Raw genomic sequence first — 16,730 nt, 5'->3', positions numbered from 1 at the left:
AGAGAGGATTCAAACCCAGGTCTTAAACTCTATAGCTGGCAGGTGCTCGATGCTTCTTTCTCCTTTCCAATTTTGTTCCTTTCTGCGATTCAATAGCCCATCAAGATTGCTCTAGACCAATCGTGAAATCTCTACCCCTTGCCTCTGCTTGGTTTAGGCATGGCACTGGACTCAAAAATTCCGTCAAGAAGACAAGAGGCAAAGTTAGATCAGAGGCTGGGAAAGGCTCCCCTCACCGACTATTCTGCCTCTGCAGGAGATTTGAGGATGCAACACTTACAACCATTGCAGCCATTTTGTGACCTTGAGAACAAAGAGGATGAAAAAGTATCTGGATGTTCGATGCTGCTGCTGCTGCTGCTAAGCCACTGAAAGAAAAAACCTTGGAGCAGAAATAGCCTAGACCTCTTGTTCCGGGAGACACCGAGTCCCTCATTGTTCCAGCCAGGAGGGTTCAGGTCTTCTGTCGCTGGCAGCTCTGACACCCTCTCCAGTCAAGGGCTCTTGTCTCTATAGCTACCTGAGCTGTTATGAAAGATAAATGACACATGTAAGTCCTATGCCCCACACTCATCGAGCCTACCCCAAGGTTGGGCATTCAGTAAAGACTCGATTTATATTTGATTTTTGAATCCCCCCTTCCTCGTCATCTCTGAAGGTATCAGTTTTCCCTTTTCTGAGTCTGGCTGAAACTTAGAGGGGTCTAAGTTTCTACCTCACATTCTGACAGCAGTCTTAACATGACTGACCACTGGTCCTCCATTCTCTTCCTCCACCTTCAAGAATCAAGACACAGGCAAGGGACTCACACTGTCCCAGAGAGGCCACCAGCACAAGTCCAAATTCCTAAATATTTGTTCTTTGAAATGTCTTTTTCAATTAGATCTCACCCAAATGTTTGAGTCAGGCTGAACCAATTCCAACTTCCTGCTCCAGAACAGACATGTTGCGCCTGCATAATTACTGCAGCTAGCTTTGTTATAAAAAATAAAGAAATAAAAACATGGATTGCTGTTCCTTCTCGACTGTAAAATAATCAATAAATAGAATCCAGATGAAAAATACCGGCATTTAGGGAGAACAACTCTGTTATGATTCTTTTCTTTGGGGCCTAATTAACACACATGGTAGATGGACCCATCACAGAGTGGAAGAGCTCCCCCACCCCCCACCCCCTGAGATTCAGCGCCAAGTCAGAAACAGAAATCTAAAACAGACAGTGTCAACAAACAGATCCAGAACGTGTGCTGCAGACTCCTGGAAGCCTTGCTCTGATCAAACTGCTATTTCTTTTTTTCTTTTTTCTTTTCTTTCTTTTTTTCTTTTTTTTCTTTTTGTTTGTTGGTTTTTTGAGACAGGGTTTCTCTGTGTAACAGCCCTGGCTGTCCTGGAACTCACTCTGTAAACCAGGCTGGCCTTGAACTCACAGAAATCCACCTGCCTCTGCCTCCCGAGTGTGCTGAGATTAAAGGCGTGCACCACCACTGCCCGGCTCTACTTTTCTTTCTTTCTTTCTCTCTTTCTTTCTTTCTTTCTTTCTCTCTCTCTCTCTCTCTCTCTCTCTCTCTCTCTCTCTCTCCCTCTCCCTTCCTTCCTTCCTTTCTTTCTTTCTTTCTTTCTTTCTTTCTTTCTTTCTTTCTTTCTTTCTTTCTTCCTTTTGTTCCCTAAGAACACCTTGCATGGCAACTGTCAGATGAAGCACAGTTAGTCCGGTATCAGGAAAAGCATCTTGCTGAGTCCCTTCTGTCTGTCTTTCCTCCCTTCCTTCTTTCCTTCTACTCTTTTCTCCCTCCCTTGATGTTGAGACAGGGTCTCACGTAGCCCAGGCTCTCCTTGAACTTGCAGCTTAGTGGAGGATGACCTTGAACTCCTGATCCTCCTGCCTCCACCTCCTGAGTGCTGAAATTACAGGGCTGTGCCACCATACCTGGTTTGTTCGGTGCCGAATCTCGAACCCTGGGCCCCATGCAAGCTATGCACGCACTCTACCAGCTGAGTGCCCCCCCCCCCCGCCCCCCAACCCACTTTCTTTTCTTTTAAATGAAGAAGACACACCTTTCTGGACAACGACCACCCTGGCCATGAAAGTTTGATGAGGGGCTCAGGGAGTGGATGACACCTTCTCAATTATAACGCCACTCTAATAAACCCCCACAGAGCCACAGGGCACAAAGTCTGCAGCCAACGAGCGAGCGACACCTATTTATTCCCTAATTACGTGACAATATATTCTCTGTGTGTGTGCTGATGAAGATAAAATATTCCTTTAATTCTACAGCCACCTGGGGGGTGGGGGGAGGGGGCCTCCTAGAAGCTTGTCCTGGGAGTCCCAGATTTTAAATCACAGCCTTTTCCCAGCCCCTGCTCCAGTAGAGTCTCCAGGAAAATCAGTCCCTTTCCTCAGTTCCCCACACCTAAAGTATGGTTCCCACAGTGAGAGCATCCGCATGGCTGGAAGCTGGATGGGAATGGCAATTAGCAAGGCCACCCCAGGCCCACTGAATCAGAGGCCAAGGGTGTGTCCTGGGAGCTGGGTTGCTATAAGCCCTTCCCTAATGGAAGCATGACCCCTGCTGTCTTCCAGACAGAAAGAAGGGCTTCAGGTTTTTGTGGGGTTTGTTTTGTTTGTTTGGTTGGTTGGTTCTGTTTTTGTTTTGTTTTGTTTTCAAGACAGGGTTTCTCTGTGTACTCCTGGCTAGCCTCGAACTCAGAGACCCACCTGCCTCTGCCTCCTGAGCGCTGGGATTAAAGGTGTGCGCTACCACTGCCCTGTTTTGTTTTGTTTTGTTTCTGGAGGAGGGCTCCAGTTTTTGTTTATTTATTTATTTTATGTGTGTGCATGCATGTGTGTGTAGGTCCATGTGCACATGTGGGAGAGTGCATGCAGAGGGCTTGGGACCAACCTTAGGTGTCACCTCAGGAGCGAGCCACCTTGTTTTTGAGACTGCGTCTCTCACTGGGACCTGAGACTCACCCATTAGGCTAAACTGGCTGTCCATGAGTCCCACGGATCCTCCTGTCTCTGCCTCCCCAGGGATGGGGTTATGAAGCACACAGCACTGTACTCGGCTCTTCAGGAGGGTCCTGGGAATCAAACCCAGGGCCTCAGGCTTCACAGTAAGCACTTTATGGACTGAGCCGTCTCCCCAGCTCAGAAGAAGAGCATTTTTAACTTGAACGGGACATAAGGGATGCCTGGATTCTACAGCAACTGAGTCCATCTGACCGCACAGCTGTCCCAATCTACAGACTTGGGGTCTACTTACCCATCTATCTGTACAGTGGGGCTCCAGAGCTTGCCAAGCAGCTGTGGGTGCTGCAGTTTCAGAAGTACACCGTCACCTGCTGGTCTCTATGGAGACTTAGCAAGATCGCAGTCGTCAACATGCACCAGCTCCCTCCTGCAGAAACTCTACAGGGCAGCTCTCCAGTGCCACATATAAGCTCAGCAATACAGCTGTCCTGGGTCACCCCTGGCAACCAGCCGACTCTCCAAACCTCATGGTCCAGTGTTTCAAACTGTCACGGCGAAGCCCTGAGCCACCTGAGGGGAGGCTGGGGTCATTTGTTACATAGCCAACAGTTCTGCAGATGCCCTTTTACGTATGTGCCTCCTCTGTGCAACTAGACTGTAAGCATAGAGGGGTGGGACCTAAGCAGTCAGCAATAATGAGCTGGAGACTGTCCCTGTCTGATCACGGCTAGGTCCCCGGGCCCAAGGACAAACTGCAGAACTAACAGCTGACCAAATGTCCCCAGGAGGGGAAATGCCCAACTCATCCAAAGCCCGGAATGCTCAAGCACCTCGTTTCTATTACATTTATTTATTTATTTATTTATTTATTATTTATTCTGGGAGCAAGGGTTCATGCCATGGCAAGTGTCTGAAGGTCAGAGGGCAATCTTGTGGGAATCAGCTCTCCTTTAACCCTTTAACTCCCCAGCATCGAACTCGAGGTGTCAGACTTGGCAGCAAGCACCCTTACCCGGCTGAGCCATCTCATCTGCCAGCACCTAGATTCTAAAAGGGAAGCTGGGAAGGAGCAAAGGAATGCCTGAAACCTGGTGGGGGTGGGGGGATGAGCAGGAGGAAAGGAGGTAACAGCAGCTTCCACAGCTGTGTCCCTGGCCCTCGGGTCACCCAGTTCTGCCTTCAGAGCCAACGCTCACCTTTCACTTCCATAGAGGTAGTGGATCTGTGAGCCAAAGGCTGAACTTGAGCTCTCCTCGGCCCTTACTCTCAAGTCCTTGCACCGCCACCGCTGTTCCACTGCCTGGGGTTAGCAGTAAAAGCCCTTGTCCTCCAGTGGCAATGTACGAGGCTCACTCAAGATCCTACCCCCCACACACAGTGGTTTCCACTGAGAATGCCTGCCGAGTCTGCCACGCAGGCCACCTGAGAGCCAGGTCTGTGGCACTTAAAAGCAGATACGGCGCAGGCACAAACTCTGCACACGGTAGACATGGCTACTCTTGGAGGATGCTGGGTATCATGTCCTGCCTCGAATCTCCCAACTTCTGGCCCTCCAGCCTGTTCATTCTGCAGTGCAGTGGCCTAACTGGGAACACCTGCCTCGCGCTAAGAAAGTGAGGAAGTCAGTAAGGAAAACTAGGAAAGGTCCCCAGCCCTTTGGCAAAAAGACTTGATTACTTCCCCTTAACCCTTAGCTAGTTCTAAGCGAGTCCCTTCGATTCTCTGGGCTTCAGTAGGCTAGTCTGTAGAATGGGAAGAAAAGGGAAAGGACTGCGGTTATAGGTTTCGATTTCTAGCCGCTTAAACAATATATGAGCAAACATCGAAAGCCCGGTGCTTGATATACACCGCAGGGAAATTCGCCAAAGGAGCAGAAGGTGAAGCGCCGCATCCTAGGCTGGGGGTTAATGTCAATGCCCTGGGGCACTGAACCCACCCTACTGAGCGGGAGCAATGGCTGGTAGGCGAGCCTCTACGCAAAGACCTCCCGCTTTTTTGCTGCCTCTACCCGCACTAAGCCTCACATGAGACCAATTCAGATTGCAGTCCAACAAAGACGCCAGGGAAGTAGGAAAGCGGTGAGGGTCGGCGAATCCAGCCTCTGGACTCGGGGAGCCAAAACGCCACCCGGGACAGGCTCAGGCAGTCCCGGCCGCCTGCCGCGCGCCACCACCTGGTCAGGACATTAACCCCAGTTTCCCCCAGCAGAGTAATGGGCGCGGATGCGCCGGGCACAAGTCCCCTAGCCACAGAGAGCAGGGATGGCCAGGAGCCCTAGCCTCCCGGTAAGCATCCTCCAACGCGCTGGAGGCCCTGCCTTATTGGCTCCCAGAGGGACCAAGAGTGGAGATACTGATCCTAGTCACTTGGACCAGTTTTTCTCGAGAGCATCGCCAGCCTGGAAGGAAGCTGACTGACTTCGCGGCGGGGGCTCGCGGGGACGGATCCCGAGACACGGCGACAGTGGGATGGAGCGTGGGAGCCAGTTCCAGGAAAAAGCAGCTGGGGCTCGAGGGCTCCCGTACCCGCTAAGCCGACACTCGGCTCTCCGGGACTGCAAACGGATGGTGGCTCCGTCCCACTAGCGACCTTGATCCCCGCAAGGAACGATTTTTTATCTATTTTAAGTCTTTTTTCCCCCCTAAAAATTAAGAGAATAAATCAAGTCTAAGAGGAAGGTGGCCGCGCAGGGCAGCCACGAGGACCACCCGTGTCCCCACCTACAACACTACCGCCAGCGATTGGGAGAGAAGTTAGGAACTTCGGGACAGCCACCCACGAGTGCAGGAGGAGTGACTCGCTTCTCTTTTAACTTTGGGTGTTGAGGTCAGCGCCGAGGGTCAGAGGGATGTCGCCAGAGGCAACCCACAGGACTGCAGAGCATCCGGGATTCCCTCAGCGAGAGTAGGGGGGAGGGATAAGGAAAAAAAAAGTGAACCCACGTTGCGCGTGGCACAGGCTGGGCTTGGGCTCCGCGGGGACCAGCGCGCCGCCCCACAGCTCGGTGACCGTTCCCGGGCTGGGAAGATGCGGGGCGGGGCGCAAGTCCGGTACATCTAGGGTGGCTCCGGGCCGGGAGTCCCCAGATTCGTGCAGAGCTTGGCAGGTTCCTTCTCCCGGACACCCGCACCGCGACTCTCGGGTCTTTCCCCGCACGTGGAGGCGGCGGCCGCTGCGTCCTGACTGCGGCCGGAGGACGCGCGCCTGGCCCACTCCGGGGCTCTCCACGTCTCGCACGGACCCAAAGGCGCTCCCGCAAGCCCAGCCATCCACCTTCTGCCCCTCACCAAACTCGCCTCCCAGAGCCCGGACCCGACCGGAGCAGCTTGGCGATCACGGAGCTGGTGGAAAGTTAGTCTTGGAGCTGCAAAGCCCCCTCCCCTGGACTGGAACCCACATCCCCGGCCCAATGCACCCACAATGTTCCAAGGCTCTTAGTCCCCGCGGACCCCACCCAGCCATCTACCTGCTTCCGCGGCGCGCCCAGGGCTCGGGCCAGCCAGCCGCGCGGTCCTGTGCCCCGGAGCCGGAGAGGCTTCAGGATCCCCGGCAGGAGCGGGAGCTGCGTACAGCCCTGAGCCGGGCAGCCGGCTCCGGGCACTGAGAGCGAGTGAGCGAGCAGGAGGCTGGAGCCGCTGCGACTGCTGCCTCGGCAGCCCCCACCCCCTGCGTCCCTCGGCCCCTCCCTCCTCCCTCCCCTCTGCGCTCTCCCTCCTCCTCCCACCTCCTTCTTCCCTCCCTCTTTGGTCTTTTCAGACCCTGCGATCGCGCGCGTTTGCTCGCTTTTTTCTGGCTTTCTCTCTGCCGGCTTCCTTCTTTTATTCTCTTCTCACTTCCCTACTCTGCATCCACCCCTTCTCGTTCTTTTACCGTTTTTCCCCCCTCTCCCTCTTTTCTGTATTTCTCTTCTTGTAAGGCCTCGCATCTATCTCTTCTTTCTCTTCCCTTCTCCCCCTTTTTCCTCCCTGATGGATCAGAGTGGCCTTCGCACCTATTCTTTCTAGAAGCTCCGGATCGGGGAGCCAGCCAGGATCGAAGGGAACCAGGAATATCTCCAAACTGCTGAGGCTAGAGACCCGGGAAAGGCAAGAAAAGCGAAGAACTTAATGTGCAGAACTGGCTGCTCTGAGCCACACCTGGTGAAGTTGCAGACATTGCCCCAGAGCAAGAACTTGCCATGCTGTGGTCAACTCCAAAGGCTGGTCACATCAGCTCTGCTTCCTGCGGCCTGGGACAGGGCTTCAAACTGGAGTTGGGGGCTGGGGGTGCGTGTTAAAGACGGGGTGCCAGAGGCCTGGCACAGCACCCAGAGCCACGGGGAAGACTTCAGTCTGCTGCGACACCTTAGACTACAGCACTCCTAGTTTGGCCAGGCGATGGGGACACCTGCCCATTCAGAGTGTCACAGGAGGGCTGGGGATTTATAGCTCAGTGGTAGAGCGCTTGCCTAGCAAGCGCTAGGCCCTGGGTTCGGTCCTCAGCTCCGGGAAGAAAAAAAAAAAAAGAGTGTCACAGGAAACCCTTCACCCCCTACTCCTCTCCAACATGTGAGGGGCTCACTTTTGCTTCCCGGCTTGCCAGAAAGGGAGTGGGGGGGGGTCGCTTTCTTCCCTTGAACTCAAATCACACTTGGGGAAAGGTGGCCTGCACCTGGAAGAATTTTGCCAATAAAGCAGGCATATTTGTGGCTTTGAGAAAAGCCACCCAGCACAGGCTCCTATGCAGTCTGAGGAACCAGCTCTTTTCCCGAGAGTATCAGCTGTCATCTGCCCATTTCAGCCCAGCCGGGTTCAGAGAAGACAGAGGAGACCCGCTTTCCCACTGGCCCACAACAGGCAGCAGCCCTGCTCTGGAAGGACCAGATTAGGCTTCCAAGCCTGATTTCAGCCATAACTCCTGAGGCTCCGGTGGCACCCTGTGAGAGGTGAGATCTTTCTACGTTGGGGTTTCAGGCCCCACAAAACTCCACACAAACACCCCCAGCAGTTCCTTGCCTTGGTATATCAAATCAAATAGACAGCCGATGCCGGGGCTTGTTATTTACAACATAGAAGCAGAGCTTGTGGCGGTGCCTGAGGGATGAGGCACTTAGCCAACAAGCGCCCTGCGCTTGCACCACCCTCCTCAAATCCTGCACCCCAGAACACCTGCATCTGTACCCCCTCTCTAGGGCTGGCCTTCCTGTGCAGGGCTAATTTTCTGGCTGGAATATTCAGCTCCCCACGTGACAATCAAGAGACTGAGTTAGACATTGAAAGAGTTCCCATCTCCATAGCCCTGCAGGGTGTGGGTCTCTCACACTGGGAGGCCAGCTCCACTCACTGTGACACTGGAAAAAAAGTCACTTAATCCCTCTAGCCTCAGTTTCCCTGTAAAATGGGAACACTAACAGTACCATAAGCCCTGGGAGGATAGTCCAAAGCCCAGTTCCTGGCACGGTGAGTTGGTGGCACTTGGCCACTGTCAGCAGTTAATATTAATTTAATTAAAATTAAACTAGGCTTTGCATGTCCTCTTCACATTCGCTCTTGGGTTCTGAGCCCCTCTACCCTGCCTCTCACCCGTGTGTGGTAGCCACCCATTTCTAAGTGGGTTCATGGATTCATGGAGGTGGATGGGTCTTTCTGGATAACCGTTGTACTCAAAAGCAACACAAAGCAGGCCGTCCCGCCCTCCCATCCCTCTACTGCACTCACACACTGCCTGGCAGGAATTGTGTGTCTAAGGATTGCTGGGGGTAGGGGAGGGTGCCTGGTTTTCTGCCATACTCTAAAAAGCTGCACGGATCTATAAAGCTGGACCTTCCCTGCCCAGATGGCAGGCCTCCAAGAACACATGTCACAACAGAGCCAGAAGCACTTTTAGCAAACATCTCTGGGAGTCAGCTCGGGGTCGGCGGGAACCCACAATCCATCATTCACTTGCCAGGAGAGCCTGCTCGCAGGAGACCCTGCTAGAGGCATTACAGGGCTTGGCCTGGTCCAACTTCTGTAAGTTTATTTGGGAAGTTGTAACATCTAAGACTATGCTACTCACCTAAGGGTAAAACTTGAAGCAAAAGTCCACCTACTACCCAAAAGCTCACACTCCCAGGATGCCCTGGAACCTCTCATGTAACTAAGGATGACCTTGAATTTCTGATCCTTTGGCCTCCATCTCCCAAGTGCTAGGATTACAGGTGTATGACACCATCCAGGTTCTCCACAGTGCTAGGGATCAAACCCAGGGCTTAATGCATGTTAGGCAATCGCTCTACCAACTGAGCTATACCCCCAATAGACACATACACACAGTAGCTAAATACCTACATAGAAGTTTATGTTCTACCTGAGGAAGGGGGAAAGGGACACTGTGAGCTGACTGAGTGACCTGGAGTCAGACACCTAGCTCAAGTCTTTGTGCTGTCTGTCCCTTGTCCTCTAGGGGACCACGAGGACATACCTTTTTGCCTAAACAAGAGAGGAAGGGAAGAGGTCAAAACTCTTAGGCCAAGCTGAGATGAGTCCTCCTTCCTGGAAATAAGTCCCAGGAGACAGGGGTGCCCAGGGCTCAGAAAAGAGGTAGTGCTCCTTTTCCTAACTGAGGTGGCCCCTCATGCCTTCCATCCTCCATGTCTCTTCTCCTTTTCTAAAGAGACCCTCTCAAAACCCCAAGGGGAAACCCATCGAGGACTCCCAGGTGTTATGGAATATTAGTTTAAGATGTGTTACATTTGTTTGTGCTGTGGAATATTTGTTTAATGATGCAAACATGTGTTGCATTCTTTTATGTTGCATTTGTTTAACTCTGCGAAGCTGTGTTACTTTGCCTGTCTAAAACATCTGATTGGTCTAATAAAGAGCTGAACTGCCAATATCTGGGCAAGAGAGAGAGATAGGCAGGGCTGGCAGGCAGAGAGAATAAATAGGAGGAGAAATCTAGGCTTGAAAGAAGAGGAGGAGTGAGAAAAAGAGGAGAGGAAGACACCAGGGGCCAGCCACATAGCCAGCCATGGAGTAAGAAGGAAGGAAAGATATAAAATACAGAAAGGTAAAAAGCCCAGAGGCAAAATGTAGTTAAAGAGAAATAGGATAATTTAAATTAGAAAAGCTGACTAGAAACAAGTCAAGCTAAGACCAGGCATTCATAAGTAAGAATCAGTCTCTGTGTATTTATTTGGGAACTGGGTGGTGGGCCCCCAAAGAGTTAACAAAAAAAAAAAAAAGCCCAACTATACCCAGAGACCTGTGGAACAGCTGGGTAAGGAAAGACTTCAGAACATTTGGGTCTTTTGAACTCTTCAGACAAAACATGACACCATAGAGCACTAGAGAAGGATGTCTGTCACCCCCCCCCCCCCCCGCCCCGACTCTAGGGCTGTTCCACAGCTTACCCTCTCAGATCTATCACAAAGCCTAGCATAGGACTTGCCTCATCAAAAGAATAAGACTTTTACAATTTGTTGAGCCAGTGAAGTGGCTCAGTGGGTGAAGATGCTTGATGTCCAGCCTGACAATCTACGTTCTATCCCAGGGACCCACATGGAGGAAGGAGAGAACCAACTGCTGAAATTTGTACTTTGGCCTCCACACATGTGCTGTAATTTTTTTTTAAGTTTAAGATGCTTATAACATTAATAAAATATTCACATAGTATTACAACAATCCTGTAGAGCTGGCGTTATCATTCCCCCTTTCCAGAAGGGAAACGGAGGCTAGAAGACCATAAGTCTCACAAAGCCACAAAAGCAGTAGCAGGCCGGAAATGGAGCTCACGCCTGTTTGAAGTCTTTTCTCAATGCTACAGTGTCCTCTTGCACTTCAAGGGCAGGACCAGGGTGAAACCAGCAAATAGACAAGGGTCAAACCTAAGAAGGTGTTCAGCTCTGGGAGCTGACTTCATGCACAGAACGCTGAGAAACAGTTACCTGTTGAAGTCACCTTGGGTTATGCGACCACAGGACCTTTGGTGTCCAAGCCAATTTGAGGTACAGAGGTCAACACACGAGGTCATATGCACCACACACATGTACCAAGCAGTAACAACCCAACAACCCACAACAACCCAAAATGCTCACACATGTGATTTTCATACCCACTAAGAATTAGTGAGGTGGGCCAGTGAGATGGCTCAATAAAGAAAGATGCTTGTGGCCAACGCTGATGACCTGAGTTCAATCTCTGGGACCCACATGGTGGAGGGAGAGAACCAACTCTCACAAGTTGTCTTTCACACAGGGACTATGGTATGCTCTCTGCGCATGCACACACACAAAAAAAAATTCTCTTATTTCTTGTTTCTAGTCAGCTTTTCTAATTTAAATTATCCTATTTCTCTTCTCAAGGAGGTGAATGAAGCCCAGATGAAGCGGCTGTATAACAGTGGTCCTCAACCTGTGGGTCTCGACCCCTTTGGGGAGCAAATGACCCTTTCATAGGGGTCATCTAAGTCTATCAGAAAACATTAGATATTTACATTATGACTCATTAAAGTAGCAAAATTGCAGTTATGAGGTAGCAATGAAAATAATTTTATGGTTGGGGGTCACCACACCATGAGGAACTGTATTAAAGGGCCGCAGCATTAGGAAGGTTGAGAACCACTGCTCTATAAGCTTTCATGAACCCACCACCAATCGAAGGCTTGATTAACTTGCTTGTTTTTATTAAATGGTATTCAATATTTAATAACTTTTAATATGGATTGAATATTTAATCAGATTGGTGGAGAGTATTTGTGCCAGTCATTTTGAATTGTGACCCACTCTCAGAAACCAGCCATGGATATCATGCCACATTGTCCTAAGTTACTTTGAATTGTAGGTTATTGAGAAGGCTTGCTGAGATTTAAGGCCAGCCTGTTTTGTACAGTGAGGTCAAGACTGTCTCAAACGAGAAAAACAAAATCTAAGTAAATAAATAAGCAGCCAAGCATAATGGCACACACCTGTAATCCCAACACCTCAGGAGGCAGAGGCAAGTGGATCTCTGTGAGTTTGAGGAGGCCAGCCTGGTCTACATATGGAGTTCCAGGCTGCCAGAATGAGAGGGTGAGAGAGAGAGAGAGAGAGAGAGAGAGAGAGAGAGAGAGAGAGAGAATATCTAAATACTGAATCTATTGACAGCCAAACTTGGACTGTGTCTCTCCCTTGCCTTCCCGAGTCTATCAGAAGAAGAAATGTTCCCTATGAAATACCATTTTCAGACCTCAGTCTTCCCCACGTCACAGGTGAGCTGGAAACAGCTGATGGATCAAAAGTGTGTATGAGACCTGCTTTTCCAAAAGGAGAAACATGATTTCTGAGTCTGTTTTTTTTTTTTTTAATGAGACAGGGCCTCACTATACAGCCCTGGTTAGCCTGGCGCTCTCAGGCTGGCCTCAAACTCAGAGATCTGTCTCTGTCTCCCCAGTGCCGCCATTAAAGGCGTGCACCACCACACCCGGCTCAGCCTGGAGTCATTTTTACAGAAGTGAGAATAGAGATGTGAGATACAGATTTCAGAGGCATTTCAGGGAGTTTCCTAAGTGGAGGGAAGGAAGTGGGATTCTAGACATCGATAAAGGAGCTCGACAGATCCAAATGTGAGGATTTTACAGTTCTCAGGCGTTCCCGTGGCTATATTAATGGTGCTCTTTGGCTAATAAGTAATTATACAACATGCTTTGTTAAAGGCAAAGTGAAATCACTGGAAATGGTCCTTATGCCACAGCAGGCTGCAACCCAGCAGGATGCAAACTGCTTACTCACAAAAGAGAGCAAATGCACTCTCCATCAAATTACTCTTCTCGCTGACACACCTCTGTCACACTCCGATTTGCTTTGACTTGAGGTCTGGAGCCAATGTAAATGAACACTGTCTAAAGAATAGTGGTGATCAAAAAACAGTGGCTGGAGAGTGGCCTCTGGCTGAAACCAGGACACTCCTGCTCCCGGCCGCTGGTTTCATCTTGTTTGCAACAGAAAACTGAAACATCTAGACCACTGAACACTTTCCCATAGCAGATCCAGGATCCTAGGATCCTCTGGATATAGCAAGAAATCCACGGAGTCTGTTTAAAGGACAAAGGAATTTATTAGGGGGAAAAAAACTCACTGTAAAGAACTACATCTGGAGGCCAACGTATCCTCCACATCTTCAATAATCTGTCAACCAGTAAACCCTGCCAGATCTCCACAGCAAAATGCACCTACCTAAATCCTCCCATGTTCTGGGTCCCCTGCTTTTACCTGTGCTCTTCTTGGAGACATAAGGATTTCCTATTCTCCTTCAAGCTTTGAAAATGCCAGTCTCATCTTTTAAAATTCTGATCATCAATAAGCTTTCCTTGGCCCCTAATCAACCAGTTGGCTTATCTAATTTTTTAATTATTTTATTTTGTGTGTATGGGTGCTTCACCTGCAGGGATGTCCTGCGCCTGCACCGGATGTGTGCCGGATGCCCACAGAAGCCAGATGAGAGCATCAGATCTCTAGAACTGAAGTTACACATGGTTGTGAGCTGCCGTGTGGGTGCTGGAAATCAAACCCAGTTCTCCAGACAAGTAGCCAGTGCTCTCAACCACTGAGTCAACTGTCCAGCTCCAGTTTACTTTTTTTCTTTTTTACAATTTTTTGTTTTATTATTTATGTGTACATGTGCATGTGTCAATATAAGTATATGTTCAAAGAATGGGGTGGGGCCCTAAAGAGGCCAGAAGAGGGCGGCAGATCCCTTGGAGCTAGAGTTAGAGGCATTGGCGGGCTGGATTCCAGTCCTCACTGAGCAGCAAGAACTCTTGAACCATCTCTCCATTCGCCAGCTGATTACCTTGACTAGGATTTCTCACTGGTGTTTATTTGCGTACGGGTCTAACTGACCCCATTGCACTGTCTATGAAGTCATTCCAATATCTCCAGTCCCTTGCACAATGCCACACCTAAACATGGATGGATGGATGCATGGATAGGTGGATGGACAGGTGGATGCATGGCACCATGAGTGGCTAGGTGCACGAAGGGTGAATGCATGCGCAGATGGATGTACAAATGGGATATGTGTAAGGAAAGGCACATGAGTTTTTACTTCTGACTTCCTGGTTGTTTTGGTTTTGGTTTGGTTTGGGTTTTCCAGACAGGGTTTCTCTGTGTAGCTCTGGCTGTCCTGGAATTCACTCTGTGGACCCGGCTGCCCTTGAACTCACAGAGATCCACCTGCCTCTGCCTCCCAAAATCTGGAATCAAAGGTGTGTGCCACCACTGCCCGGTTTATGTCTGACTTCTTATCCTTTGACAGGGGTTAAACAAAATATTGGAGGCAAGGTCATCTAATCTTCCTAGAGTCTTATAATGCTACTCATTCTTTGTCTCAAGTCATTTTTTTTCCTTTTGGTGCTTTGATTTTGTTTTGTTTTTGAGAGAGGATCTCATGTAGCCCAGGCTGGCCTCAAACTCTCCTAGAACTTCTGATCCTTGCCTCCCCCTCCCAGGTGCTGAGATGTCGGTGTGTGCCTCCATGCCTGGTATATAGAGAAGTTCAGGCATGCTAAGCAAGCATTCTGCCGACTGAGTTGCATCCTCAGCCTCAAGTCAAATGTCAGAGCAATTAGCCATCCCTTTGTTTCGTAGATAAAGGGATTGTCCAATAACACGTTTTCTTCTGACAAACACTTAAGAAATTCCTTCTGTGTTCTAGGCTCTCTGCTTACTGCCTGGACTCAGAAGCCAAACCTGAGTCAGCGCAGGGGCCTCTGGAAGTCCAGCCAGCAATCTCTGTACAGCCACCAAGAGACTCTGAGGAAAGCAGTCTCCTTGGGAGGAGATCCAGAAGACTCACAGGCAGCTTGATTTCCCAAAGCCTCGAATCCTTAGTGTGAGGACGTGGGGTATCAGCTCAATTCTCATGCGTGGAACAATCTGCTCTCCTCCTCTTCTTCTTCAGCCTCCTCTGCACCCCGCCCTGCTCTGCACTCCTCCATCAAGCTGAAAGGATAACGGGCCCTGGGTGCCTGGACCAGAAGTTCCACAGGGACAGGGCTGTGCTTTGTCCAACATTATTTACCAGTCTCCAAAGCTCCTGGGACAAAGAGGCCACAGGTGAACGCTGTTGGTGAACTGGCCGCATGACGGGTCCCACTTGGTATTGACCGGTGATGCCCCACTCCGTTCAGAATGCTTTTACCCTTCTTTGGCCTGGCACTTACTCATCCAGGCAGACTGAGCTCAGGGATGTTGTCCAGGGGAGATCTTCCTTGAAGCCCCTGGACTGAACTGAACATTCCTCCTTTATGCTCCCTGGCTCCCGCGCACAGGCCTGGGTTCCCACTGGCCACACATTCTGCGTTTCTCTGGTATGTGTCTGTTCCTTGCACCTCACTTTGAGCATCTTGAAGACAGAGACTGCATGCTATTCATCTTCATACTCTCGGCTCCTTGGCAAGAAGTCTGGAGCAGAAAAGGCACTCTATAAAGATCTGTCAAGTTGAACTAAACAACCCCAAAGTAGATGCAGATTGGGTCACATGGAGCCTGATTGCTGATTCATTGGTCATTTGGCAAGCATTGATGGAGTGCCTAGGGTGTGCCAAGCCCTGTCCTGGGTGCTGGAGATCCATTGCTAAGCCACACAAATAGAAATGAAGATGAAGTGAGCATATGTCAATTACAAAACCCAGATCTTTTACTAGGCTAGTTACATGGTGGGGAGAGCCCATATGAACACTATTTAAATCTCCGATTTAAGCTAGGGAACTGACTCAGTTACTAAAATGTTTGTTATGCAAATTTAAGGGACAGAGTTCAATCCCTAGCACCCACATTTTAAAAAAAGACAAAAAAAAAACAGGGGTACTTGTAATCTCAGGATTGGGGAAGCAGACACAGGCAGACCCCTGGGACTCACTGATCAGCCATCATAGCCAAATAAGCAAGTTATGGATAAAAGTGAGAGATCCTGTCTCAAAAAAACAAGATAAAGAGCAAGTAAGAAAGATACTATGCACACATGCATGCATACACACACACACACACACACACACACACACACGTACACACACACACACGTACACACATACACACAAATAAACCTCAATTTTAACTGTAACTATTATTTAAGTTTAGGCAGGTAATGCAGGGTCCCAGCTCACTGGTCTCTCTGCCTCAAGTACATAATAGATATGTACTGTAGTCTCCTGAGGGATATGTTGGATATATTTATGCAAGGTCGTCTGAAATTCCCTGAGCATTTTAAAATCTCAATAATTTGCCTAGAAGTGCTCTGCAAACAGCATTAAGTATTTCAGGGCTTAGAAAAATCCTTCACAATTGCACCAAATGCATTTGTATTTAAGATCCCAAGATAAATAAAAAAATTGAAGTCCAATCAACTTTCAATTCGGTTGAAATTCAATTGAGTTTCATTTAAATGCCATTTATGGACTTCTCTGATCATCCCTCTCCCCTACCCCACCCCCAGTGTTACACTGAACACACTTTAACGGGCGGCACGGAAGAAAACAAAGATTACTAAGGCGTGATCTTGACCTTCAGAGAGCTCCCAGGGTAGTATGAGAGACCACAACACAGCTGACCGACTGCCCCGCCTGGTCTTAAAAGACGCTACAAGCTGGTACCCATACAGAAGGTGCTGCTGCGAGAGCACCAAGGGCCACTCTGCTTGCTTTGCCTGCAGAGGTATTAGGAAAGGACTGGCAAGAGATAATACCTGGGCAGAGCTTGAATCAGTGAGTCTGGCCAACAGTGCAAAGCTGGGACAAGACAGAGAGGCAAGCGCCTCACACG

General features: G+C 49.6%; 1 protein-coding gene and 1 long non-coding RNA gene across 4 annotated transcripts in view; both read right to left on the bottom strand.

The window, feature by feature from the left end:
- Positions 1-6,583, bottom strand: part of Megf11 (multiple EGF like domains 11) — a 330,509-nt gene extending 323,926 nt beyond the window's left edge. For all 3 annotated transcript variants that reach the window (XM_052711804.1, XM_052711815.1, XM_052711830.1), the window contains exon 1: positions 6,441-6,583. The gene's annotated coding sequence lies outside the window, so the exon portion shown is untranslated. The remainder of the gene's footprint in view (positions 1-6,440) is intronic.
- Positions 6,584-15,436: 8,853 nt separating this feature from the next.
- Positions 15,437-16,730, bottom strand: part of LOC128094059 (uncharacterized) — a 36,145-nt gene continuing 34,851 nt past the window's right edge. The window contains exon 5 of the long non-coding RNA XR_008212834.1: positions 15,437-15,546. This is a non-coding gene — a long non-coding RNA (uncharacterized LOC128094059). The remainder of the gene's footprint in view (positions 15,547-16,730) is intronic.

This window comes from Peromyscus californicus, unplaced genomic scaffold (genome assembly GCF_007827085.1).
Source record: "Peromyscus californicus insignis strain IS unplaced genomic scaffold, ASM782708v3 Scaffold_11__1_contigs__length_118956290, whole genome shotgun sequence".
NCBI lineage: Eukaryota > Metazoa > Chordata > Mammalia > Rodentia > Cricetidae > Peromyscus > Peromyscus californicus.
Note: the sequence above shows the minus strand (reverse complement) of the source record. Positions and strands in the feature narration are given on the sequence as shown.